This window comes from Sparus aurata, unplaced genomic scaffold (genome assembly GCF_900880675.1).
Source record: "Sparus aurata unplaced genomic scaffold, fSpaAur1.1, whole genome shotgun sequence".
Taxonomy (NCBI): Eukaryota; Metazoa; Chordata; class Actinopteri; order Spariformes; family Sparidae; genus Sparus; species Sparus aurata.
Window position 1 is genome coordinate 106,831 of NW_022045111.1, and position 26,685 is coordinate 133,515.

The window sequence follows — 26,685 nt, forward strand, 5'->3', positions numbered from 1 at the left end:
TTGGGAATCTTAAGATTCTTGTACAAGAAAAGTAGTTCATTAACATGCCCTGGGGTAAGGCAGCTTCTTTTAGCAGAGATGAATTCACCTGCAGTCGAAAACACCCTCTCAGATGCGACACTGGTCCCGGGGAAACAGAGATATCGCTTTGCCATGAGAGCCAAAAGAGGATACTGCTTTTCATTCTCCCTCCACCAGACCAGAGGATGCTCATGCAGCTCTGCAGGTCTCCTTGCCTTGTACCTTTTGATCTCGTCTTCTGCCTCTTCTGCTCGAGTTTTCTGTGCTCCTCCTTCCTCTCTTGGTCTGTAAGCTTCCCCAAGGAGAGACTCCAAGGCACTGGACTGCTTGGGGTTAGGTGCAGGGGGTTGAGGTTCCACCTCCTCCTCCACTCCATCAACTTCATCATCAGCATCATCTTGCTGTGTGAGAGAGAAGAGAGAGAGAATTTGTATTGTATACAGAGGTGAGTGAGTGAGTGAGACAAAACAAGGTAGGATTTGCTTGGATTTTTCCACAGGGCTTCTTATTATTACTTACATTAGATGCTTCTTCCTCCATCCCACTCACTGCTTTAGTCTGAAGTCTGGCAAATGTGCTTTGTCGCTCCTCCTCACTCAAGAATGGCAGGGCTTTAAAGCGTGGATCGACAGCTGAGGCGACATGCAGCATGTCCTTCTGGTTCACATACCTGAAATTTAAATTATCTAATTATACCATCACAGGAGGATAATAGTATTTTCTTTAATTATGTTTCCTTTAATATACAGTTTTATACTCTCAACTCTCCCTCTCTCTCAAACACACACACAGCCTAGGCCTTCGTTGTGCTCAGGTTTTTCTTGATCTCACCCTTGATGTCCTTACCAACTTTGGAGTCTTCTGGGAGGCTGGTCATCTCCTTTAGCAGCAAGGCATGCAGGGGTGCGATCACTGAGAGAGTTGGGGACTTTTCTTCTGACGTGGCTTAAGTGGCTGTCTTCATTGGCTTCAGAGCTCTGACCAAATCTTCTGCTTCAGTTATGTCTTCCTCTTTCAGGCTGCACAGATCCTTTTCATTTCTGCGGAGTTCGGGTGAGAGCAGAGCGGCAGAGATTGCAGGTTGCTGCTCCAGAGAGCGTTCCAGCATTTCCAGCGCACTGTTCCACCAGGTCACGACATCAATTGGGAGCTTGTGTGCTTTCAGCTGCATGAGCTTCTGCTTTTCTTTGAGGATGCTGGTGGCTGTCGTACTGCGATGAAAGAACTTTGCGATGTGTCTCACTCTGCCAAGCAGGCGTGCAATATTGGGGACTTTGAGACCGGCTTGCGAGCCGAGGTTGATGATGTGTGCAAAACAGCTGACGTGGGTTAGCCCCATCATCGCAACCGCACGGACCATGTTTGCCGCATTGTCGGTCACAATGGCTGGATCTTTTCTCTTCAGTCCCCACTCCTCTATCGCTGCCGTCAACATTTCAGCTAGACTGGCGGAGCGATGGTCACTCTCAACTTCTGTGGTCTGTAGTACGTACGAGATGAGGTTCCACTCCTCGTCTATGTAGTAGGTTGTCACACTCATATAAGACTCCGTAGCCACGGATGTCCAGGTATCACTTGTAATGTCCACCCTCTCTGCTGACCGAAATGGTGCCAGATAGAAGCTTTGAGTGTTTTGGGCGTTTTCAAAACCAGGGCTTGGCTAACGCATGTGCTAAATGTACCGCTATCCGACGCCATGTTCGTTGTTTTGAGAGCTGCACTTCACACTAGACGTGAAGTGGGGTGGGGTTAAAGGTCACTGGGAAAAATGCATTTAAAGGTCCCATATTATGAAAAACTGACTTTTTCTGGGATTTGGGTTGTTATTGTGGGTCTATGGTGCTGCCACACACCTAGAAACTTTGAAAAAAGACAATCCTTGCTTTTTTGAGTGAGATACAGATATCTAAAGGGGTCCTGCCTGCAGTTTCCAGATACACCAGTCAAATTTCCTGCTGCTGTCGACGTCGACGGCAGCTCATTTGCATATGGCTACCCCACTGCCCCTCCCTTCACCGCACGGTGTCTCCACCCACCGGGTACAGCTACCGTCTGGGAGATCCGCCATTACGCTATTGAAATCACCATGTCCAAGCTCAAGGAGAAGTGCGCTGTTGTTGGTTGCAAGGACCAGCACAAAACATTTAATCGTCTCCCAGCTGCAGAGGACAAAAGAGCAGCATGGATTGAATTTATTTTTTTGAGGCCAATGTCCCAGCTGAAGTTGGCAAAAAACTGTAGGTGTGTGCGAACCACTTTGACGTTGACTGTTTCACCAACTTGGGCCAGTACAAGGCAGGAGTAGTCGGCTAACGTCTACTCAAAGGAATACTTGCAGACCAAGGACATGTAAGTATACAAATAATGTGCTGTGTGTTTCTGTAGATAAGGCTGAACTCGTGCGTGATGTACTGTGTGTTTTACCATTGAGAACAAGGTATGGTTAGCGGCTAACCGCTAACGTTAGCTTCTCTGACCACACAAGTTAGTGCTACAGCAGAATCATTCTGTGTATTACATTTCTGATCTTGCACATTATGTAATGCGTGTCTTAGGGACATGTCTGCATATGCAAGTATTTTGCTGTGTTTACTTAGCAATTTTACACGAACTAACCAAGCAGTGTGTCACATAGTACCAGCTAACGCTAACCGCGATCTTCCATGCTAATGCTAACCGCGAACACGGTCGAGCGGTACATACACACACCCTCCGCTGGGTCGAAGTTGTCGGGATTTTGTGAAATAATGCATTTGAAAACGTTTGCTAATCTGGATTATGTTGGCATAGGCCGGGACAAAACCAGTGTACTGTTGACTGCTACACAGACTTTAGATTCTCTGCCCGAGCCCGAGCCCGCCGCTACCCTCGGCCGGGCCGGGTCCTTGACCGAGCATTCGTGATTTTTTTTGTTTTTAATAACTCAAAATAATGACCATATTTCCAGCTAGACAACGCGCATCTCTCTCCTCCCTCCATTTTTGTGTTGCTGCGTGGTGTTACACGTGAGTTATCCTCATGGCTAAAACGTGACATGAGACGTACGTGACATCACTCCCCAAGACGCAAGAAGAAAGCAAGAATATATATTTTTACTAAGGAAAATGACCAAAATAATTGTAATGCACAGTGACTTGAATAAATAACTTTAATCTGATCACTGGTTTGGAAATGTTAACGCGTTAGATTACTCGTTACTGAAATAAAGGGGTCAGGTTAGAGTAACATAAGGCGTTGCAGCCTTTAGTACTTGAATTATACTGTAACAGTGCTGTCATGTGTTATCCTATCCATATCTGGGAATGCTGTGCAGGATAATTAAACTGTGATTACTTGTTGAGAACATTTGCCCATTTCTTGCAATTGTTTTCATGTTTGGTTGTGTTTTTACTGTTCAAGACTCTACCTGGCTGCACTGCATTACAATGAGAAGGCTGATAGAGGACAAGCCAGCACATCATCAGGAGATCCTCTTTTCAAACTGAGCTTTCAAAAGTCCAGGAAGGAAGGGAGAGTGCAGAGCCAAAGCCGTGAAGACAGAGGCGACATTCTGTAAGTTTTACAATCTTTTATTTCAACCTCACAAATTAAAATAAACATGGACACACAGGCATCACACAAAAGGTTGAAAACAAACACAAACACTTAAAATCTGAATTCTTTTGAGATGGTTTTCAAAATAAATAGAATGTATAAATAAGAAGTAATTAGGAGAAATAAGAGAAACTTTACAACACTGCAGCACAAGGCTTTTTGGTTCTACTGCAATTTTCCTGTAAACATGATTTTTTGTTTATTGCACTGCAGACTGAGGTGATGTACTGTTGGACCTGATCTTCGAGAAGGTTTTCCAGGAACCTGCCCCATATGTGAAAGAGGTGCTGAAACTCATAATCCCTGAAGACCTCTCGGACCACACAGACAGGCAGCACAACTCTCACTCTCCACCCCAGAGAGCCCCAGCACCAGCTTACAAAGCTTCTGTAGGCTATATTGGCTGAACACAATTCAATATAAAGTCAGCACTGAATGTTTACACCCATGGCAACTAGATACTTTCTTTGTTATTATTTTCATATTGATATTGAAGTTAATATATAAAGTCAAACTGTTTCACTTTCAGATATTTATTTTCTTCTTGTTATTTCATTCATGTCAACACATGTTACAACTGTTTCTTACAATAAAACATCTTACCTAACTGTTCTGTGTTTTCATTGTTTGATATGTAATTTTCATGGTAATAAGTAAAAGATAAATTATAAGCAATGTAAGATAGAGGAATCAGTTATGTACTTTTTATCATAACACTTTTGCGATAAATGAATAGTATTTGTGACTAAAAGCTCACTGCACTATTCCCCTCAGACATAAAGGTCCATAGTCTGTCTGATAAATGTTCAGTGCATTCTGCAGTGCAGATGCATTCAGGCAGACACGTTACAGGCCAGGAGGGTCCACCATGCACGATGGTGGCTCAGGAAGCTGCTGTAGTCTTCGTGTAACCTAGAAATTATGAAAGGTGAGTGACAATAGATTAGAGAAAAGAGAGACAGCAAAATAACAACCTTGTTTGCCCAGTGTTGACACTTCATTGTGGTATTTCCATACAGCAGATATTCTCAGGTTCATAGGCATTTGTTCACAATTACCACAGGAACACCTGCTTTTATGCAGAATTTTTATTATTCATTGGAAACTATAATCGCTAATCACGTCACGTTGTTTCTTTGGTAATATATCTAAAGTTTATAAACCGTTCTAACTGGTAAAAAAAAAACATTTCTGCTCGTAGAGAGGTGATGGGGGGAACTGTGGCTTATTGAAAATTACAGTTGAAAATTGCTGGCAGTAGCTTATTACAGGTCGTCACTACAAATAAGAGGTTCTCAATCAACTTACGTGGCTACATAAAGGTAAATATTAATATACGGTTACGCTTTTGTCTTGTAATGGCTGTTGCTAAATTGCATCTGCGTTACTGCAACTGAACAGCAGTAAACACCAGCCAAGGTTTGGCTAAGCTTTATGATGTAAACACTAAGGGCAGGAGAAGGGGGCTGTTATTTGAAACAACGCGGGGCAGACGGCCAATAAGCTCGTAAAACTTTACTTAGTCTACAGTAACATAAAAGTAATGTCGAGGTAACAAACTTAACTACTAACCACTGAGAAACATCAATGTTCATTCTTGGCTGCTTACTTTCTTCTGGAGCCTCTTGTTGTTCTGGGTCGGACCGCAGTCTTGTTGTCCGGCGGCCATTACTTCCAGAAACTCCGCCGTTGCCATGGTCACATGATGCCGTCCTCACGTGGGCGGCGCGCAGTAGCTCATTAGCATTTAAAGGGAAAGGCACTGAAACAGGCCACCTGGAGCAGGGCTGTGAAACTGGTGTTTCAAGAACCCTGCTGTGCTCAATCCTTCAGCTTTTTTCGACCAAAGCATGTTACTAACATTCCATTTAGACTTCAAGGAACCATATCAAGAAGCAGAAATTACCATAATATGGGACCTTTAAAAAAAAAAAAGCAATCTCCGGACTTACAAATCGATCTTTAGGAATTAAATTGAGAATCGATTCAGAATTGGAGAATCTATTTATTCAACACAGGTCTACTTAATACACACAAGTTCTTTCCAATACGTTATTTTTTACACTTTATTTTTTTTCCTTTTGATAACACAAACATGAGGTCATGTACCTACATTCAGTCACATTGAATGATACACTTGAATACTCGCTACTAGGCCTGGGACGATAACACATTTTGCTGGAAGACATATTGTCCCACAAATAATTGGCGATAAACGATATTATTGTCAACATTATCGAGACCAAAATAACCACTTGTGTAATTTTAATATATCATAATAATGCAAGCACACCCTTTCAAATGCAACAATTAAACCTTTATTTTACATTGCAGGGATGTGATTGGACAAAGATAAAAAAGCAGGAAATTATATGGACTGTAGCATATATAAACTATATATATGCTGCATATTTATAATAGAAGTCTACTGCAACTGTACTTTTTTTTTTACCATTAAATGTTATTTTATACATTATCATATTCTATAATGTTCTGTCATGGACTATGTCACTTCACTGCTGACAGAAAAGAAAGCAGCTCACTGCCAGCTGCAGCTTCTTATCTTTGTAGGAGACACTACTTTGATAAATATTTGATAATTAATCACTGGCGATTAATTTACACTCGTTTACAGGGCACCACCTCCGATATTTGAATTCTAAACTAATCTCGGAGGTAATTAGTTAAGATATCAACTGTCCAAGTTTGGTAGACAGATAAATAATCAATCTCAAATGAATCTTTAATTTTTTAATTTCAGTGTCTATTTGTTCCTATTCTGAAGCAGTGAATTCTTTCCACGATCCCATCGATTTCCTACTTCAAATTAAACGTGCACAGACAACGACATAAGATTAAATATGTTTATTAACTAAATAAATGCAGATTAAATGACCTGAGGTAAATTCAAACGGGTAACAAAATAACAGAAAGTGTGAAGACTGGAATGAATTATTGACTGGATGGATTCAGACAATGGTGGATTTTGACATGGAACCGTTAATTCGCAAGTACGGGATTAATTTCTAACGGAATTATATGGGAGATGTTTTGGATTTATGATATATATATTTGAAGCTTTCACAAACACCAACTCTGATATCATTCACATGTGACTCTTGTCGTGTGTGGAGTTCTTAGCCTACTTTTGTTTGAAGAGGGGAGATGATCCAGAATCCGGGCTCTCTGGGTCAGCTTAGATGCAGAAGCCGCGTCCGTCCAGCCGCACGATGATGGCGAGGCAACCCCTGGTGACGTAGTGTTACCGGCACAGCGGGGATTCCGTCTGAGCTCTTTGCGGCCTGTCGGCTTCCGTACCGCTGGAATTTGATGCCGTCTCGGGCCGAACTCCCTCTGCCCAGCAAAGTGTCTCGCCGGAGATCGCTGCAGGCGGTTCTGCTGTGGATATGTTCTTCACGGCTTCTTGAGCAGTTTAACTGCACCGACTTCGTAATGGCTTAAGAGTTATCAGAGTCTCGATAGAATTGGTGATTACGGAGCTCCGAATATATATTGAATTGACTTTCTTGCGTAAAAATAACTGGGAGAGAAACGCCGGCCGGACAATCCTTCTCTGTTACTAAATACAAGAAAACAAAAATGGTTTCTTTGGCTTTAAGTACGATACTCTAACAATGAGCAAAATATCACAAAAATAAAAGAATCAATTTCGTTCTTGCTCGAATTTCACAGAAAAAATCTTTTCAGAATAAAAGAGCTTCACCTGGAGAGGTATCTCGCAAGTGGCTCAAATCTCTGGAGGTTACTAAGTCTCAGAGCTTCAAAAATCTGGCAAAGTACGGAAATTAACTTGAAAAATAAGAAGTTGCGCGTACTAAAAATTAAAGTAAGTACGAAAGTGGCAATCGAAAGCAAGCGAAGAATGCGAAGAAGTTTTTCAGGAGAAGAGAAGAGTTTTTCAGGAGAAGCGAAGAGCAGCGGGATACATGGGCTTTTAATGCTTTAACCGGGGGCGGAACTTAGGGCGGACTCGGGCGGCCTGGTCACGTTGTTTCCTCCGGCGACGTCATAGCTCATGTTACCGATTTCTCACTTGTTGAATCAAACTAATGATTTGATAAAGTTTTAAATCGCAACTGACTATGTGCTGAAATCCACCACGGTCTCACATTAACAATTGTTATGGAAATATAAAAGAACACAATTGAAGTTGCCTAATAGGCAAAAGACAAATTATGGGTTAAAATACAACACAAATACAAGCACATAATCATTAAAGGCACTAATGGCTCAAGAATATCTCATACATTGACAGTTTATACTTCCCAGACATGTATCAGATTAAAAGAAATCGTCTAAATACTTAGAAATAGATGATAAAATAGAACATTCCATTAGTATTGGCCTTTGAAATTATACCAAAACTTACCAGGAGGTGGTACTCTAGCTCCACCAAAGTATTGACATTAACCCTGTGATTCTTAACATAAGTTTTCTTTAACCAACACAAATGAGAGACAGAGCATGTTTGAGGTCTCATTTAGCTAGTTAAAGGTAAACTGTCAAAAAGAAAATGAGTTTGTAATCTAATGTTTCTTTGTATTACAGGAGAAATCAAGGCTTTTGGTTTCTTTAAAATGAATGTGAAGACACCCTGCCGGGTTTGGGTGTCGTAACTTATGGGATGACATCTTTATAGTACATGCCAGATGTGGGCTTTTCCTTTGGTGACAAGCAAGTTGTAACAAAGGATAAACCTGATGTTTTCCAGTGATTGAATTGGCACTGAATGTAAACAGTCCGTGAAAGCGTAGACAGGCACTGATGTAACCCAGGTATTGATCAAGTCCTTTCCGAGCCTGATTGTCCATAGGTTTGTTATGAGAGGCTCTAATAAGGCCAGAGTGTGAGAGAGAGGGCAATAAAAGGGTCAGAACTCTCTCTAGGCGGGGGAAGGAACAGAATCAGGAGGTTATCTGGTGATTCCACATGAGAACTCAGCAGACTGTCCTTTCTCGCAGGCGAAAAATGCATATAGCTGGATCACATGCTGTTTTTGTCAACAGCATAGTGTCAAAGAAAAGGGGGGCAAAGGAAGTACAGTATCCAAGCTACCACAATATGGCAGGGAGTAGGTGAAAGGTGAGATGGACACTGACATGCCATTCATACCTCCTGTGGTGAGAGAAACAGAGGACGATGGCTGGTTCCTACATCTTGATCTGCAGTCTCTGTTAACTTTTTGTCATGATTGCTATTATTAGTACTTAGATTATCAAAAATCACAGTTACATGTCAGGATGTGGTTATTATAGACATATTCAGACAGACAGAGTCATGTGTCATCACAGGAACAGTGTTACATACATTAGCAGCTGTAAACACATAAATACATGATAAAACGCATCATGTGGTCCCCTGACACGACACTGACCGCTGACACTGCACGATTTTATTCTTCGCCTTTTTCACGTATCGTGCTTTCTTTCTGTCAGTCATCACACTGATGATCGCCATGACTCCGGTGCAGCAAACTTTCTGTCTTAAAATATGCAGAGGGAAACTCGGGAGAAGCAGCCGCTGGATGTTTCTCTGTCGACCAAAAGAGAGAGAGGCGAAAAAATCAAACAGAGCTTCAGCGTCTGTCCGAGGAGGACAGCAGCAGGACCAGGCTGCCTGCTGGAGGGAGGAAGAAGGCTATGAGGAGCCTGAGATAAACATGCGGGGATGAGTTATCAGCAAACGGACACGCCACGAGAGAGTGTCCCGCAAAATGATCAGGGCGATGGAGAAACAAATGTCCACCACCGTGAGAGACAGCAGACATGAGGAGTTTGCAGCGAGTGCTGGTCGGCTGAATCGTTTCCTCCACTGCAACAACTTCACCTGAAGAAGGAGAATTCACAGAGAAGCTGGATAAGTTTGTGACATTTTCATCCCGGATTTGTGAGAGGAAGGAATTAAACGCCTGTCTCAAATAAACACCTGGTCTGTTAAAACTTATTGGTGGTTAATGGCGGTCCGCTTTGCAATAAGCTTTTCCACTTTCCTCACGAGGCTCACTTGCTGCGGTCTGTGTGTGTGCTTGCAGCTCCGCCTCCTCGCACAGATACAAAGATCCTGAATGACTGACAAGATGGTTCACTCCCTTCATTTCATTCCGCTAGGCCACAAACGCGCCCAGGTGCTGAGACCGACACAGAGGGAACCCTCTTGTCATCCAGCGTGTTTGGAGGCGAGAGACGAGGAAAACAAATACACGCATGCACATGGCGAGATATCGAGGCCAGAAAAATTATTGAGTTCATTTTCATTTCATGTGCGATTAATTGATTTATTGATTATCGTCCCAGGCATATTTGCCACAGGATGATACACTTTGGTTCACAGCTGTTTACAACAAATTCATCCGTCACACTCTGCATCAGCTGAATATGTAACCCATTTAGCCCAGTAATCGTTCCCCTTCTCCTTCTGTAATCTCAAAGTGACAGTTCTACGCTCCATACTGTATATGTCATGTATTATATTTTTCCATTGATTCAGGGTGGGAGGTTCTCTAAGAAGCCAGCATCTAGTTATTGCTTTTTTACTTGCTGCCATGGGGATCTTTAATAAATATCTGTTCCTGTTATGCAGATCCTTTGATATATTCCCCATATAAAAAGAAAGACAAGTCAATGTCAAATCCCAGAATCCTCCTTGTTGTTGCCTGTGCTTGAGTCCAGAAAGGTCCAAAAAATGTGAGTATGGTCTGTCATTAGCTGTCCACATTGTCTCCAGCAGTCGGTCATTTTGTTTTGATTTTATTTTTGGGGTTATGAAAAACTGTTTTCTCTCCAACTGGTTGTATTCTCTCTCTCTTTGCCTCTTTGTTGCTCTCTGGCGCCCTCTCTTCCTTTTGCCTGTGTCATCTTTCAGGAAGACACACCTGTCCAGGTGTGTTGAATCACCTGATGACGTATTTAAGGAGGATTGAGTGGAAGCCTCGCTCTCTCTCTGGAGCCCAGCTCACACTGAAAGGAGGAGATGTTTTACCTTGTGTCTCCTTGTTACCTTTTCCTCCCCACATGTTTTCAGTGTTTTGTTAATTTGTTTGTAGTTTAGTTTTGGAGATCCCCAGTAATCCAGTTTTTGGTTTCTTTAGTTCATTAAGGTGAGATTAATTTCTCTCTCTGATGAGGTTAGAGGGGACAGCTGGGTGCGACGGCCCAGTGATTTCCCCTTTTTGTGTATTTCAGCTGGATCTCCAACCTCTCTTTTGGTAAGTAGTTTTTACTCTTTAATATCTAAATTAGATTTGGTTATTTGTTTACTGAACGTCCTTTTTAAACATGCAGCATCCTCTATGTGAGCTAGAGGCTCCGTAACAACTGTATCCAACAGTTTAGTTTTCATATTAAAATTGTAGACTACATTATAAAATAACTTTAAAGGTTTCCCAGTACTGAACCCTGAATGTATTCAGTATTTACTGTTTTTCATGTTAATGTTATTCCCTCCTTCTCCATTGTCATGTTTTTGTCAAGTGCTTCAACTTCTTGCATGTCATTTATGTTTATAGTATAAATTGGAGCATCTGTTTTTTAGATTGTGTCTCCTGAACAAAGGACTAAATCCTGAAGATGGGCGTGTGAAACAAAACCTCACCCACTTCAGCAGGATGAGACTTCATGTGGGGTCTTTGTACTGAAGGTCTGTATCACAGCATGATTAAAGAACAATGTGAGGATTTGACTGAAAGACATTTTGAATCTCCAGCAGCAAGACAAACAAATTGAATATGTTAAACCCCCAAATTGTCCATCTTCCACCTCCACCTCCTCCTCTGGGCCATCCACAGGTCATTGGGCTCCTCGAGCTCCGATGCCTCTGTAAACACTGCAGTGGACTCTCCCATCATCAAGAGTAAGTTTGATCATTTGTTAAAGAGAATTAATGATATATTTTAAACATTTTGAAAAGTACTGCTAAATGTTAAACATCAAAACACACTTTGTGGTGCCTTGTCCTGTTTTAGTTGGGCTTTTTAAAATATATTATGCACATTTTAAGCTAAAAACTGTAAATTATGTCACAGACATGTGTTGTCCGAGGTCTCAAGAATCACTGATACTGACACACAATTTTATTTTCTCCAGCCTCACCAACATCATGCTGCACAGCGGCCTACATCCGCAAACAAATTGTAAACGACTATTGAAGCTACTCTGTTTAATTGGATCCTCCACTATAAAACAGATGGCATTCAATCCCCATCATATGACGGCTTCCCAAAAGACAAACTTTAACAGTCTCAAAACATTGATGTGCAGGTGAGTTTAATAGATGTATGCTGGTATTAAATACACTGTTTTATTTGACTAAAGACTTAAACTGAACTTTAATTAAAGCCAGCACACATCGATGTACAACAACGGTGAAATAAGAGCAAAGAACATTCCTTATTCACAAAGATAGAATCCCAAATATTATGCTGCAGTGGACCAGACCGCGTGGCGTCACACATCATGATTGTGTTACAATTGCTCACAACTCACTTCTTCCTTTCACTCATTACAGGTGACTGGTTGTACTACATGAGGTACACTGGGACCACGAGCTCTATGGGAGTGAAGGTCCTCCGTGGGGGAAAAAGAGGCCTTTGAGGAAGCTCACATGAGAAGTGGACACCGCAGCCAGAGAACCACCAGAGAGACAATCTCTCAGGTTTTACTGGCCCGGAATGTCGGAGGACATCAATTTGTGGGTCAGTATGCAGCTACACTTTCCATACAAACTGATCTTACAAAGATATTGCCGTTGATAACAATCACATCAACTGTTTTTCTTTTTTTATAGATGTGAAAGATGCATGGTAGGGGAAAAATATAAATATCTTGGATCGGACCGTATAAAATATTTGATATTTTCTACACGTCTCCACAGACGTTGAACAGTTGAGGTGAGGTGTCAATTTCTTCTTAATGGTTTCCCTACTGACTGTTCTCAGTGAAATCTTACCTTTTTTAGTTTTGACATTACCTGGTGTTTTTATGCCAGGTAATAAACGCATATCTGACACTTCTGGTGTCTATCAGCATATTTTCAAATGAAAACAGAGCTTTAGAGGATGTAACTGTAAATACTGGACGCCTTCAGGGTAATGTACTGGGAAAGGAAAGTTATGTTAGACCCCCAATTTGTCTTTAAAGATTAATTGGACGGTCTGGCAACTCTGACTTGATCTGAAACCTGCAACATGAAATGCAATATGGAATATTATCTTCATCTGCAGAATATGAGACCAGTAACTTGCGCAGACCTGGAAGTTCCCTTGTGTGTCTGAGAGCAACAAATACAATCACAACTGTTTCTGTTTAGCTGCTACGTGATGCAACGATGGAAGCTGTTCACATTTCACTGAAACTCTGAATCTGTTTTACAGTGTTCAGAATGACACAGCTGCTTGAAATATGTTTTTGTTTTTTTGCCCCTGTCAGGTGACAGTGTGCCAGACCTCCTCCACCTCCTCCTCTGGACCGGCCATTGTTTTTAAAACCCTACAGTCCTTTTGCTGCTGCGGCGGCAAGAAATGTTCCTGTTTGACAATAAAACTCATTGGATGCTCATGCTAATAGTTTCAACTTGATGGTCTTGTAAGAAATATCAAGTGTCTCATGTCAGATTATTTTCCAATAGATCTTAGAACACAAGGTGTTCTATCCAGCGTACTCCAGCTTAAAGAAATGCATCTGAACAGTAAATCATTGATCCATTTCCTGCAAATCTGATCTCATCTAGATGTTCACCATGCTGTAGTTTCTCTGGTCATATGGTGTTGCAATAATCAAACATTTCAAAACATCGTAATTTAAAAATGTTGAGGACAAAGATGAGTTCTGTTTTGTTTTTATGATCTGATGCGTCTCTAGCAGCTGGTCAGTTTATCACGCGTTGCTGGTTGGATCCCCAGTCAGACCAGTATAAAATACTTTATACTGGAAATGCTTTAAAATACAGGTCATATCAACAGTTATCCCTTGAGTGCAGGAGATCAACGTCACAAGAATTATTTTGCGTGAACAAGATTTAAATCATCTTCCAGGATGTTTCCAGGCTCCTTGTGTCAGTGGAGAGATGCATCAATGATCCTGCACTTTAAGCAGGATGTTGTGGTTCATGTTGACCACAGCTCCTCCTCCGTCACTGAAAGGCTTAAAGGTTTATATTTGACAGATTATAGCCCACTAACTCCTTTTTTTTAACCTGTTGAAATACAAGAGTAAAATGCAACATGTTTCAGCAGTTAAAGTTGTTTTTATAATAAAACAAATTAGTTATTCCAGTGTAAATGGTTTTTGATGTATTGCTATAGTTGCAAAACGTGTTACAACTGTCCCTGGTCTCCCTTACCTGGAACATCATCTCAACAAAAACAGCCTCAGAACAAAACGATATTAAACCATTTTAATAATAAATTTCACTCCTGGAATGCGAGGCAGAAAAATGTTCGTGTCCTCTTTGTGTCGGGTATCTTGGCACAGATCCTGTGGTTCCATCGTGGGCACAGCAGCCAATCTGAATGGACAAAAGACAAACTAAAATGTTGTCAATACTTCATGTTCAGAGACGTTTATGTCGAGAGACTTTTATTTCGAAATTTTACTTTGAAAGGAAAGCTTGTCCTACTTCCTCCCATCGTCAGTTGTGCCGTTAACTCCGGTGCAGAAGCGGTGCAGAAGTTACTGATGATGTAAGTTGCTGTTTATGTTGCGCTAATGTGGCGAAATGTTTATTCTCCTAAAGTATTTGATGATGATAAACTCTCTGTTCTGTGTCAAGAGCATTCATTGTGCAGTCAGAAGTTGTTTGTGTTATTAGCTTGTTAACCTTGTTTAAGCTAACTGACTAGCTAACTGCACTCAGTACTGTGAACAAAGATAATGTTTATTATTTACATGGAAATATACAGACCTCATTTATTCTCCTTTAGTGCCTTTAGTTAATGTCTGTTAATACTAACTATGAGTAATAACTCAAACATGTATAATTTGTTTTCTGTTTATTTCAGCAACTTACTTATTATGCACCACAGCAAAAGAGCCTAAACTCAACTGATGACTGACGTGTGTTCTCTGACCGGAGCCCTGTAGTGGCCAATTTCTTCCACACACCAGTTTAAGAGGTCTAATCCTTAACATGAAATATTATGGTGAAATAGTTTTACAATAGTAACAGTTGCAAATTATTCTGTTAAATTGCCTTTTGATGATCATCCTTCAAGCTGAACATGTAAAACATCAGCAGTTACCCAGCGAGTGTCGCCATCCTGCAGAGATGACAAAGGTCAGTCAAGTCATCTACAAAAACAAGGAGATAATAATTACCTCTTCATAATTAAGAGCAAGGTTTGTGTGAGTTTACATCATATGTTAATTTTGATCATTTGGTCAATTTTTAAAATGCATATGTGGCGAGCGTAGGGGAGGACACAAGACAGTAATATCGAATTGCCTGTGTTGAAAGGGTAGGACTGCAACAACGCCACCTTGGGACTTTCACCCAAAGATTTAACTCCGTCAATTGATATCAAGACACGCAAGTAAGGTCACTCATTAGGCATGAGACGTGGTTCACAATCAAATATATTTTATTATTAAATATTAAAACAATGCAGCGGCCACAAATTATAAAAGAGACTATTCAGCCTGAGGCCCGCTGGTGTGGGGAAACTAGTGAGGGAAGGGGTCCAAACAAAATATCATAAATCACCCGAATAAACGAATTGCCCAGAATAAACCAACAAGAAAGCAAATAGCACAAATTGTATGCAAACAAAATTAAACACCATCTGCCCTAAACAAATGAATTACACTAGTTAATTAAATCAAATTAACCAAAAGGATATCAAAAGTCAAGACAGGTGGGATAACGAAAACAAATTAACAAAGAAACCAACTTAAGGTGTCAAAATGAAACTAAACACATAGCCATGAAGGCACACTTAAGATGGCAGTGACTTGGCGGCGAACAGCTGCAAAGCAGCGGTAATGCAGTGGCCAAAGCTGCGACACAGCAGCCGACAACGCAGCAGACAACGCAGCCGACAACGCAGCAGACAACGCAGCAGACAACGCAGCAGACAAAGCAGCAGACAACGCAGCAGACAAAGCAGCAGACAACGCAGCAGACAAAGCAGCAGACAACGCAGCAGACAAAGCAGCAGCGGTCAGCTTATCGTGACTTTTCTCATGTCACATTGATCGTTTGGCCCAATGGCTGTATCTCATCTAAAAAAAGCACAAAATTAACATTAAAATGAGCCTACCATACCGGTTTCAAGTGCCACAGTAAAACTACAACATACCTTTTGGCCGGATCGGATACATACACGGCGGAGAGAGAGGGAGAGACACATGCGGCTACCAGCATTTACCTGCAACCATGCTAACGTTGTATCGACCAAGACCATGCAGACAGAGAGGACACTTACCACCGCAACACAACGGGACCAGCGCACACCAAGCAGGGCACGTCAGCTCAGCCGCTCTGCAGCAAAACATACATGTGCTATAAGAACAAAAAGGGTCAACACCTGGCAACGTGGTAAGGACGAGCAGCGTACAATCCTACCTGCCGAGAACCAAAACTTCCGGACCGGAAGTGACGCATCAGACAGGAGCGCAAAGAGAAAGCACCGGGAAGAGCTGCCCTATTTATACTCCGTTCCGCCTACCATGGGTGGCTACCATTGGCACTCAATGACCAGATATAAAAGCACCCTGCTGCTACACATACATCAAAAACATGTTTCCAACAAGTCTAAAATGATATGTATAACATTTTTGAGAGACACCTGTCTTCTCCAGAAGAGAGACTGCAATCTCCTGTCGAATTTTGTTAGTCTTATTGAGTTGCAACTGAAGACTTCCTGAATCTCCACCGGAGAACCGTCCAAAATGCACTCAGCAAACTGAATGAAAGGTTCAACAATGATTTATTATGGGGAGGAACACATATTTTATGAAAGATTCTCCTGAACAATCTTAAAGACATAAGGATGTGAAATACATAATGTAGGGGTGGGCGGAATAATCCACATATCGATAGTATCGATACCAAGGCAGTATTGGTATCGGATCGTTACTAGCGTGATGAGATCAATATTTTTGTTCTAGTTTCTTTTCTATAAATTCAGCAAATCACTCACATTTCTTCAGAGTGTGTGTGAGTGCAGCGCTCCTCTTCACTTCTCCCACTCCGCTCACTCAGGTTCACTGTAACTCAAAAATATATACTTATATTGATATGGAGCCTGCCTCAAACCTGAAGTTTGAATATGGAAGAATATAATAACCCCTTTGTGTATCTGTTGAAGGAACAACAGTGTTTGTATTAAGGCTACATGCAGATAGGTTATAGATTTAATTAAGTTAAATATAATCTTATTTGGCTAAAATCTTTGTCCTGTGTTTTATCATTATCATAATCATGATCAACTAAAGGAAAAAGCACCAAATCACTCTGATCAGGAATTCTCAAGTAAAAAGTATCAGTTTGTAATTACTTGGTATCAGATGAATACCAAAATTTGCAGTATCGCCCACCCCTAACATAATGCACTATAATTATTTGATGGGTTCCGCTGAATATCAATACAACTACCATAACTTTCCTTTCCCAGTACAGTACCCTGAAGGTGTCCAGTATTTAGTTGTATAGTTTTATTTATACTGTCCTCTAAAGCTCAGACTGTTTTCATTTGAAAATATGCTGATAGACTCATTTCCCTCCTGACGTCATTGCAGTGCTGCATCTTGCCTTGTTCTTCCCCCAGTGGGTCTGAGAAAATAGTTCTCCTCTCTCCTGGTATAATCACCTACATATTTAAGAGTTAAAATGAATCATGCTGCACTAGTAGCTGTGTAGTTTCCCAGCAGCACTGTGCAGACTCCATGTGCTGCTTAGAAGATGACCATCAAGTTGAGAAAACTATGACCATCATTAAAGACCCCCACGATGTATTTGTACAACTTCGGGTCAATCTGTAAAATAATAATAATGAAACAAAATCAAAATTATATTGTGGATGACTTATTAGGACAACTAAATGAGAGAATATTGTTAAATATCTGAGTTTTTGCTGGCCTTTTGTGTTGCCATATATTATGCCATATATTCTCACTGAGTCGAGGACAAAAGCCTTCTCTGGACCGTCCTTATTAAATTCAATGACCAGGAGCGTCAGATAATATGAGTTTATTACCTGTCATAGAAACACCAGGTTAAAACACACTCGGTAATGTCAAAAATAAAGATGAGATTTCACTGAACAGTCAGTAGGAAAACCATTTAAAGAAATAAATAAATAAATTGACACCTCACCTCATCTGTAACCTCCCTCTGTGGAGCAGTGTAGAAAATATTGCAACATTTGTCCAGTGAGACTACAGCATGGTGAACATCCAGATGAGGTCAGATTTGCAAGAAATGGACGAGCCCCACAATCAGAATCAGTTTTCCTTTATTGTCCCACAAACGGGGAAATGTACTATCCACAGCAGCAAAAGACGGTAGTGTTTTAAAAACAATAATGGCCGGCCCACACGAGGAGGTGGAGGTCTGGCATTGCACACTCTGTATCACCTGACATGGGAAAAAGGAAAAACAACTTTGAAACACTTGATTATATTTGTTTTCCCCCAACACAGAAAGGAACTTCCAGGTGTGTGTGAGTTAAAAACCTTTTACTGGTCTCTTACTCTCTTCTGGAGATAATAATGAAACTAAATCTAAATATATTGTGGATGACTCATGAGGACAACTAAGTGAGAGAATATTGTTAAATACCTGAGTTTTTGTTGGCCTTCTGTGTTCCCATATGCTCTTCATTCCCTGAGTCGAGTGTAAAAGCCTTCTCTGGACTCTCCTTGTTGAACTTTAACACCAGGAGTGTCAGATAATATGCATTTATTACCCGTCATAAAAACACCAGGTTAAAACACACTTGATAAAACACAAAAATAAAGATAACATTTCACTAAAACAGTCAGTAGAAAAAACATTTTAAAAAATAAATAAATAAACTGACACCTCATCTGTTACCTCCCTCTGTGGAGCAGTGTAGAAAATATAAAAAAGAAAAGAATATTTTATATGGTCCAATCCTACACGCAAGGATGTTATTTCTCCCCTCCATGCATCTATAAAAAGGAGTTTAAAAATGTGATTTATAGGTACATTTAAAAATGTTTTAATGATATTGATTGAATGATCGGAGAGTCCACTGTGGTGTGTAAAGAGGCAGGCGAGTCCCAACGACCTGTAGGTGGCCCAGAGGTGGAGATGGTGGTTGACCGGCCCACTTACACTTGCTGTTAAAATTTGGGAAGCCGTCATATCGTTTGGATAACTTCCGTCCGTTTTAAACTGGAGGATTTGACTAAACATAGTTGTGTTCATGGTTGTTTACGATTTGTTTGTTACCGTGTGTGCGCACAATCGGATGCAGTTAAGATGTAGGCCGCTGTGCAGCATGATGTTGGTGATGTTAAAGAATAGAATAACTATGTGTCAGTATCAGTGATTCTTGAGACCTGGGACCGTCTGGGACATTAATTAGTTTTTAACTTAAAATGTGCATGATATATTTTAAAAAATCATAATCAAAAATCATAAAATGTAGTTTACAATTTTGATATGAAAACAAAACTGTTGGATACGGGGGGGGTCTATATTTATTCATTGCAACATGTACAATCCTTTTGTTTGAGCTTCTGATTTCAGACTTTCCTCAAACTAAATGTGATCACTTGAAATACATAATGCACTAACATTTTTTTGATGGGTTCTGCTAAATATCAATACGACTAAAATAACTTTCCTTTCCCAGTACAGTACCCTGAAGGTGTCCAGTATTTATAGTTGTTACAGGGTTTCCTCTACATGTTATTGACTGTGGCGCACCGCCACGGCAAAATAAAAGCCGCCACACCTTAAAAATGCAGACATAAATAAATCCAGTGTTAGAGAAAGGAAATATTTTACCGTCGTCTTCCACCGCAGTCTTTGACGTTAAAGTAGCATGTTGGATATTTAGCTTGATAATTAGCTAGAGGATTAAAATAGTCACTTAGAGCAGAGTCCTGCACGGGTCTTATTTTGGAAACCCGCCTGAACCGGCCATACTTAAAACCGCATCCGACCCGGTTTCCAACAGTAGCACAAATTACATTCCGTACCGAGCCGACCCGCTATAAATTGATACCGACCTCCGAAAGAAAATTGGACGGACGCAATTTCTAAAAGTGAAAGTAAGACAGCGTGGGGAATGGGAGTGTTTGGAGGGTGCAAGCACGCGTGAATGAGCCCATATGAAATATAAATGCTTATTATTTGTGTCGCTAATTATGACCGATGATAAGTGACACCTTGAAAATGGCAATCGTAAAACCCGACCCGTTCTCCAGGCATCCGACCCGACCCGCATCTGTGCATTGACACAGTACATTATTTTTCATCCGTGCAGGACTCTGACTTAGATAACTCCTCTCTTGAAACAAGTAATAAAAAAGTATTTCTTTACAATATCAGATGAATCTTCATTCCAAGGCCATGATGGCTGTGTGAGAGCATTATAACCAGAGAAAAAAATATGAAATTCCCTAAGTAGCCTATGACATGAGTATAAATATTACAGAATGATGATCCAACCTGTACAAACAGCCTCACAGGGACGTAACAACATATTTGGGGGCTCGTTAAAGAGACAGTTGTCCGTCTGCGGTAGCGGCTGTGGTGAGTACTGGTTGTCTGGTTTGTCTGTTTAGCTGCTGCTGCTGTTTGAGATTCTGCTCCTCAGGTGAGAATAGGTGAATGTCCAGCTTGGTTGTTCATCAGCCTTTCCTTCGGGCACTCTTTTGTTGTTTTGCCTTTTTTATTTTGGGGGTAATCCCGGGCGGGGACAGCGTTCCCTGTCGGAGGCAGGCGTTTCAGGGCCTCGGCCGCTGATGGAAGCCTTTCAAGTGGCCTCGAGCCCGGCACGCTCCAGAAGATGAGCAGGTAAAGTTCTGACAGGTAGGATCTGAGGAGCTGGTTCTCGCACGGCTGGACGGGTAATAATTGTGTTTGTGGCGTCGGACGTCAGTGTTACCGCGGTCGCTGCTGGTAGATGTGGTGACTGAGTTCAGTTTGATGGATCAGCTGTAGTTTGTTTGGCCCCAGTAGTGAGCTGCTCTGAACCAGCTGTGTGATTTCTGTCTGCTGTACAGTGAGAATGGAGACTTTTGTGTTGAGTGAGTTTTGGCTACCGGGCTATTGGCTAGACCTGTTTACCTACTAAACATGACCGTACACCGAACCACATTGTATTATCAGAACATTTGAAAGAACGACGGCAATATCTTTGTGACCAGCAGTATGTATGTATGTAAAGTGTCGGTGCAGACTGACCCACAAATTGATGTCCTGGGACATTCTGGGCCAGTAAAGTCTTTGTAAGATTGTCTTTTTTTTCTGGCCGGTGTCCACTGCTGGCATGAAATTCAGCAAAGACTTCATTTGCCTCTTTTTCATCACAACACTTTTGCCTGAAGGCACCGAGGTGTCCCTCTGTACCGGATGTAGTACAACCGGCCACCTGTAATAAGTGAGAGGAATAAGTGAGTTGTAAGCCGTTGTAACACAATCGTGGACGTGGAAAGCTCTGAATCAGAGCAGTGACATGGTCAACAGTGTACATTTGTATGGGTTTTTTTTTTATCTCAACTTTATTCTAATAAAAATTGTGTAACACAATTTTGTCCATAACACCATGGACAAATGACAGCAGCAGCCGTATTCTGACCAGTAATGGTTCCGTCAGTCCAGTTTGTTCAATTTGAAGACCCAGTTTAGGTCATCAGGAGCCTCTGTTCCAATAAAATAGTCCTGAAGCATTTCCATTTCCTCGCTGGTCAGTCTTTTAATCCATGCATTTAAAATGTCTCTAGTGTGACAACTTGACCTGAGACCCAGTAGAGATGCCACTGCCTCTGATGTGAAGTCCTGGACCTGCAGTATCCACGAAGCGTTTCAGCTTCACTGACCCGGCTGAACATAACCGCTGTGTGAGAGCAGGTCTGCTGGCTTCTTGATCATCCAGCCGGGCCCCGTGGATCAGAGGCTCTTCCAGGAGCCAAAACCGTGAAGCTGCAGGTTCCAGTCTTTTCCATGTAAAAGAGACCAGGCTCTAAACAGTCCCTGATAAAAAGGACGCAAGTCACACACACGAATTAAACCACAGTCCATTAAAAACAAAGACGCATCCAAACCAGCCACTCCCCTTAAAATGGGGCCCATCACTGGTTTCCAGACCACGTTGTCATTTCCTGTAAGGTAACGTTGAATAACTTGTATTCTGAAGGCTGCTGCTCTGCACTCCAGGTGCACTAACCCCCCCTCCCTCATCCTTTGGCAGGTAAGGGAGACCCGCAGACCAACTCCCAACTGCTAAGGCCTCACTCTTTGCCCAGTTTACTTTGGCAGCTGATATTTTACCAAAGTTTTCAACAATGTTTCCTGAAACCTTCACATCTTCTTGATTCTTCACAGTGACAAAAATATCATCTGCATATGCAGATAAATCAAAATTAAATTAGAATCAGATAAAAGAGACCATCAATTAAAGAACAAATATTGTGCAACATGGGTTCAGTAGAAAGTGCGTAGAGCATACCGGACATCGAGCAGCCCTGTCTGATACTCCTGGTCACTTTAAAAGGTTTACACAAACCACCATTAATTTTCAGTACACTCTCAATGTCTTGGTACAGAACCTTAATCTTGGCAATATGTTCAGGGCTGAGGCCGAACCTTTGTAATGCTTCGCAAAGGTAATGCTGCTCAACCCGGTCAAATGCCTTTTCTTGGTCCAAAGAAACCAGCCAAGCATCAAAACCCAAAGAACCAGAGACTTCCAAAAAATCTCTAATCAGTGACACATTGTCAACAATGGACCTGCCGGGCACACAGTAGGTTTGGGTCCGGTGGATGACTTGGTCCATCACCTTCTTCAGTCTATTAGCCAGGACTTTCAATAACAGTAAAACAACACCGCCATTTTTAAAGTTTTTGTGGTACGAGCGGCACGGAAAAATAACACCCGCTCCATCTCAGTTGCCATTGTTTACTGTCTGACCAGAAGAAAACCAAGGAATCCGATATGAACCCCCCGAAACCAAACAAAGACACAGCCACACCGCTCTAGCGGCTTGGCGGTGAATTGCAGAACAACGCGTTCCCTCGATGCAGAACTTCGAATGCTCAATGACGGCTTAGGGTCGACGACGTAGCTACCCCGTCGTCGCGACACAGAAGCATAAACCAGGCTTCAGAAGTTAAGAGGAGAAGCAACCACAGTGGAACTCAAGTATTTTATTCAAGTACAATTCTGAGGAAGTGTTGAGGGAAAACTTCTATTAACGCTGGCAAACAAGACATACATAGGCGACAATAGCTGACGTACAAATCCGACGTATCTAAAATATTGTTTCATTCAAAGTGTTTTAATGTCTGTAAAATAGAGATCGTCTCAGAATCACACCCAGAAGGCGTAGAGAGGGTTGCCTCTCTACGCCTAAGGGCTGGTGGGAAAACTCTGACTGTTGTCTGTGCATATGCACCGAACAGCAGTTCTGAGTATGCGGCCATCTTGAGGTCCTGGTTGGGGACCTGCAAGGGGCCCCAGTGGGGGACTCCGTTGTTTTACCGGGGGACTTCCACGCGCACGTCGGCAATGACAGAGATACATGGAGGGGCGTGATTGGGAGCAATGGCCTCCCCGATCTGATCCCGAGTGGTTTTCTATTCTTAGACTTCTGTGCTAGTCACGGTTTGTCTATAATGAACACCATGTTCAAACACAAGGATGCTCATAAGTGTACGTGGCACCAGAGTACCCTAGGTCGAAGGTCAATGATCGATTTTGTGATTGTATTATCTGATCTTATCTTCGACCGTGTGTTTTGAACACTCAGGTGAAGAGAGGGGCAGAGCTGTCAACTGATCACCACCACCTGGTGGTGAGTTGGGTTCGGTGGCAGGGGAAATCCCTAGACAGACCTGGTAAGCCCAAACAAGCAGTGCGGGTAAGCTGGGAAAGTCTAGGGGAGGCCCCTGTCCGGTTTCCAGAGTTTCTTTAGCATCCGTGTGGAGGCTGGGGATATCGAACCTAAATGGCAATTTTCAAAGCTTCCATTGTAGAAGCTGCAGCTGTGTCCTGTGGCTATAGGGTCTTAGGTGCCTAAAGGGGCGGCAACCCTTGGACACTGTGGTGGACACTGGTGGTCAGGGAAGCCGTCCGACTGAAGAAGAGTCCCTCAGGGACATGTTGTCCCAGGGGACTCCTGAGGCAGTTTAGGGGTACCGACGGGCCCAAAGGGCAGCAGCCACAGCTGTGGCAGAGGCAAAGCAGCGGTGTGGGAGGAGTTCGGTGAGGCCATGGAGAAGGACTTTAAGGCAGCGCCAAAGCACTTTTGGAAAACTGTCTGCCACCTCAGGAGGGGGGAACGGGGAACCATCCAAGCTGTGTACAGCAAGGATGAGGCCTTGTTGACTTCGACTGAGGAGGTCATAGGGTGGTGGAAGGAGTACTTTGGTGACCTCCTGAATCCCACTCAGCCACCCTCTCTAATGGAGACAGAGCTGGAGGATGATGGGTTATCATCGCCAATTTCCCTGGGTGAAGTCACTGTGGTAGTCAAACAACTCCACAGTGGCAAAGCTCCAGGGATCGATGAGATACCACTAGAAATGCTGAGGGCTTTGGGTGTTGAGGGGCTGTCTTGGTTGACACGCCTCTTCAACATTGCGTGGGGGTGGAGTGGCAAACAGGCGTGGTGGTCCCTCTTAAAGAAGGGGGTCAAGAGAGCGTGTGCCAATTATGGAGGTATCACACTACTCAGCCTGCCTGGGAAAGTCTACTCCAAGGTGCTGGATAGGAGGGTCCAGCCAATTGTCGAACCTCAGATTGAAGAGGAACAATGCGGATTCCGTCCTGGTCGAGGAACAACGGACCAGCTCTTTACTCTGGCAGGAGTCCTGGACGGGTCCTGGGAGCACAATCTCCCATTCCACATATGTTTTGTGTATCTGGAGAAGGCATACGACCGGGTCCCCCGGTATGTTCTGTGGGAGCACTTCTCAGGGCCATCTAATCCCTATATTCTCAATCTGCGTGCGTATATTCGGAAGTAAGTCGGACTTGTTCCAAGTGGGTGTTGACCTCCGCCAGGGCTGTGCCTTGTCCCCAATCTTGTTTGTGATATACATGGACAGGATTTCGAGGCACAGTCGTGGTATGGAGGGGTTGCAGGTCGGTGACTTTAAGATCGCATCACTGCTTTTTGCAGATGATGTAGTCTTGATGGCATCATCGACCGTAGATCTACAACGTTCACTGGATCAGTTCACAGCTGAGTGTGAAGCAGAAGGGATGAGAATCAGCACCTCTGAGGCCATGGTTATCAGTAGGAAACCAGTGGATTGCCTAATCCAGGTGGGGAATGAGTCTTTGCCCTAAGTGAAGGAGTTCAAGTACCTCGGGGTTTTGTTCACATGGGAGGGGGTGATGGGGTGTGAGATTGACAGGAGAGTCAGAGTGTGGATGCGGTGCATGCACTTCACCACATGGTTGTGATGAAAAGGGAGCTGAGCCGGAAGGCAAAGCTCTCGTTTTACCGTCAATCTTCGTCCCTACCCTCACCGATGGTCATGAGCGATGGGTCATGACCGAAAGAATGAGATCGTGGGTACAAGCAGCCGAAATGGGTTTTCTTCGGACTCGGAGTAGAGCTGCTGCTCCTCTGCGTGGAAAGGAGCCAGTTGAGGTGGTTCGGGCATCTGATGAGGATGCTGCCAGAGTGCCTTCCTAGGCAGGTGTTCCTGGCACGTCCAACTGGGAGGAGACCTAGAGGTAGACCCAAGACTAGGTAGAGGGATTATTTCTCTTCTTTGGCCTGGGAGCGCCTGGGGACTTCCCAGTCAGAATTAGCCGATGTGGCTGGGGAAAGGGAAGTCTGGGGCTCGCTACTGAAGCTGCTGCCCCCGCGACCCGATGATTGGATAAGCAGTTAATAATGGATGGATGGATGGATGGATGGAATAATTGTGAGTATAAACACCATGAAAAGTTGTCTAACTCAATAACTTACAGTCATATTGATTCTGATTTATTTTCTAAAATATCTCTGATGCAATAAATTTATTTTTATCTTGACAAAAAACACAAGGAAATGTGATTATAGTGTGGTTAGAGACATTTAAAGATTTTAAGCATATTTGAATGATTGTAAGAATAATATTATGAATTTAAATTATTGTCTGAATAATATTGACAAACCTAGTTCATCATATTATTACTCTAAAGAAGGGAAACAAAAGGCAACATTTTAGCATTTTCCTGATGGAACCTGATAAAGGTCTTTGAACCAAAACATTATCAACATTAATCCTCATTGCTGTCAACAGGAGTTTTTGTCCTGAGTTACACTGCATGAAAAGTGGGATTTTTGGCCCCGTAAACGCCTGGAAATCTCCCTAATTTTCGGCAGTTAACGACAATTTACAGGCTGTGAACATGGCCTTCGTCTGTGCCGAAAATTGTCGGAAATGAAACATGACGTCAGTGGAGCTCCCAGAGGTGCGAACGGCTCCAATTTGCATATGAATAGCAGCGAAACCACGCCTGACCAGAGAGTGTGTGGGCTGGCATGATTATCCTTACTCTGTATTGGATGAAACCACTTGAAAATCACTTGTGATTGGTCACCCTGGGTCATTATAAATGCAAACCTCAGTGAGAAAAAATGTATGTATATATATATATTAGGGGCTGTCAAACGCAACATCCTCTTAACGCCGTTAATTTTTTTAACGCGCGATTAACGCTCGGTATAAAAAAACAAAAAACAAAATGCGCATTGAAAGATTTACGGCCGTCAGTGGCACCTGTAGTCTTGATCCAGAGGGTGGCAGAAATGTAATCAGAAGAAGATGCAGCAGGGTTGGCGGTTCAGGAAAAACACGGTGGACTGAAAAGTGAGGAAATTGAGAAAGGACTTACCGTAAAATACCAAGTAATAGACGGGG

The 26,685-nt window shown here is 42.5% G+C and overlaps 1 long non-coding RNA gene across 1 annotated transcript; it reads left to right on the forward strand.

Moving 5' to 3' along the window:
• The first annotated feature begins 11,191 nt into the window (after positions 1 to 11,191).
• LOC115577704 (uncharacterized) lies at positions 11,192 to 12,549 on the forward strand. Its single transcript, XR_003983249.1, has 4 exons — positions 11,192 to 11,484; positions 11,718 to 11,891; positions 12,139 to 12,325; positions 12,418 to 12,549. It is a non-coding gene; the product is annotated as an uncharacterized LOC115577704 (long non-coding RNA).
• Positions 12,550 to 26,685: the final 14,136 nt, after the last annotated feature.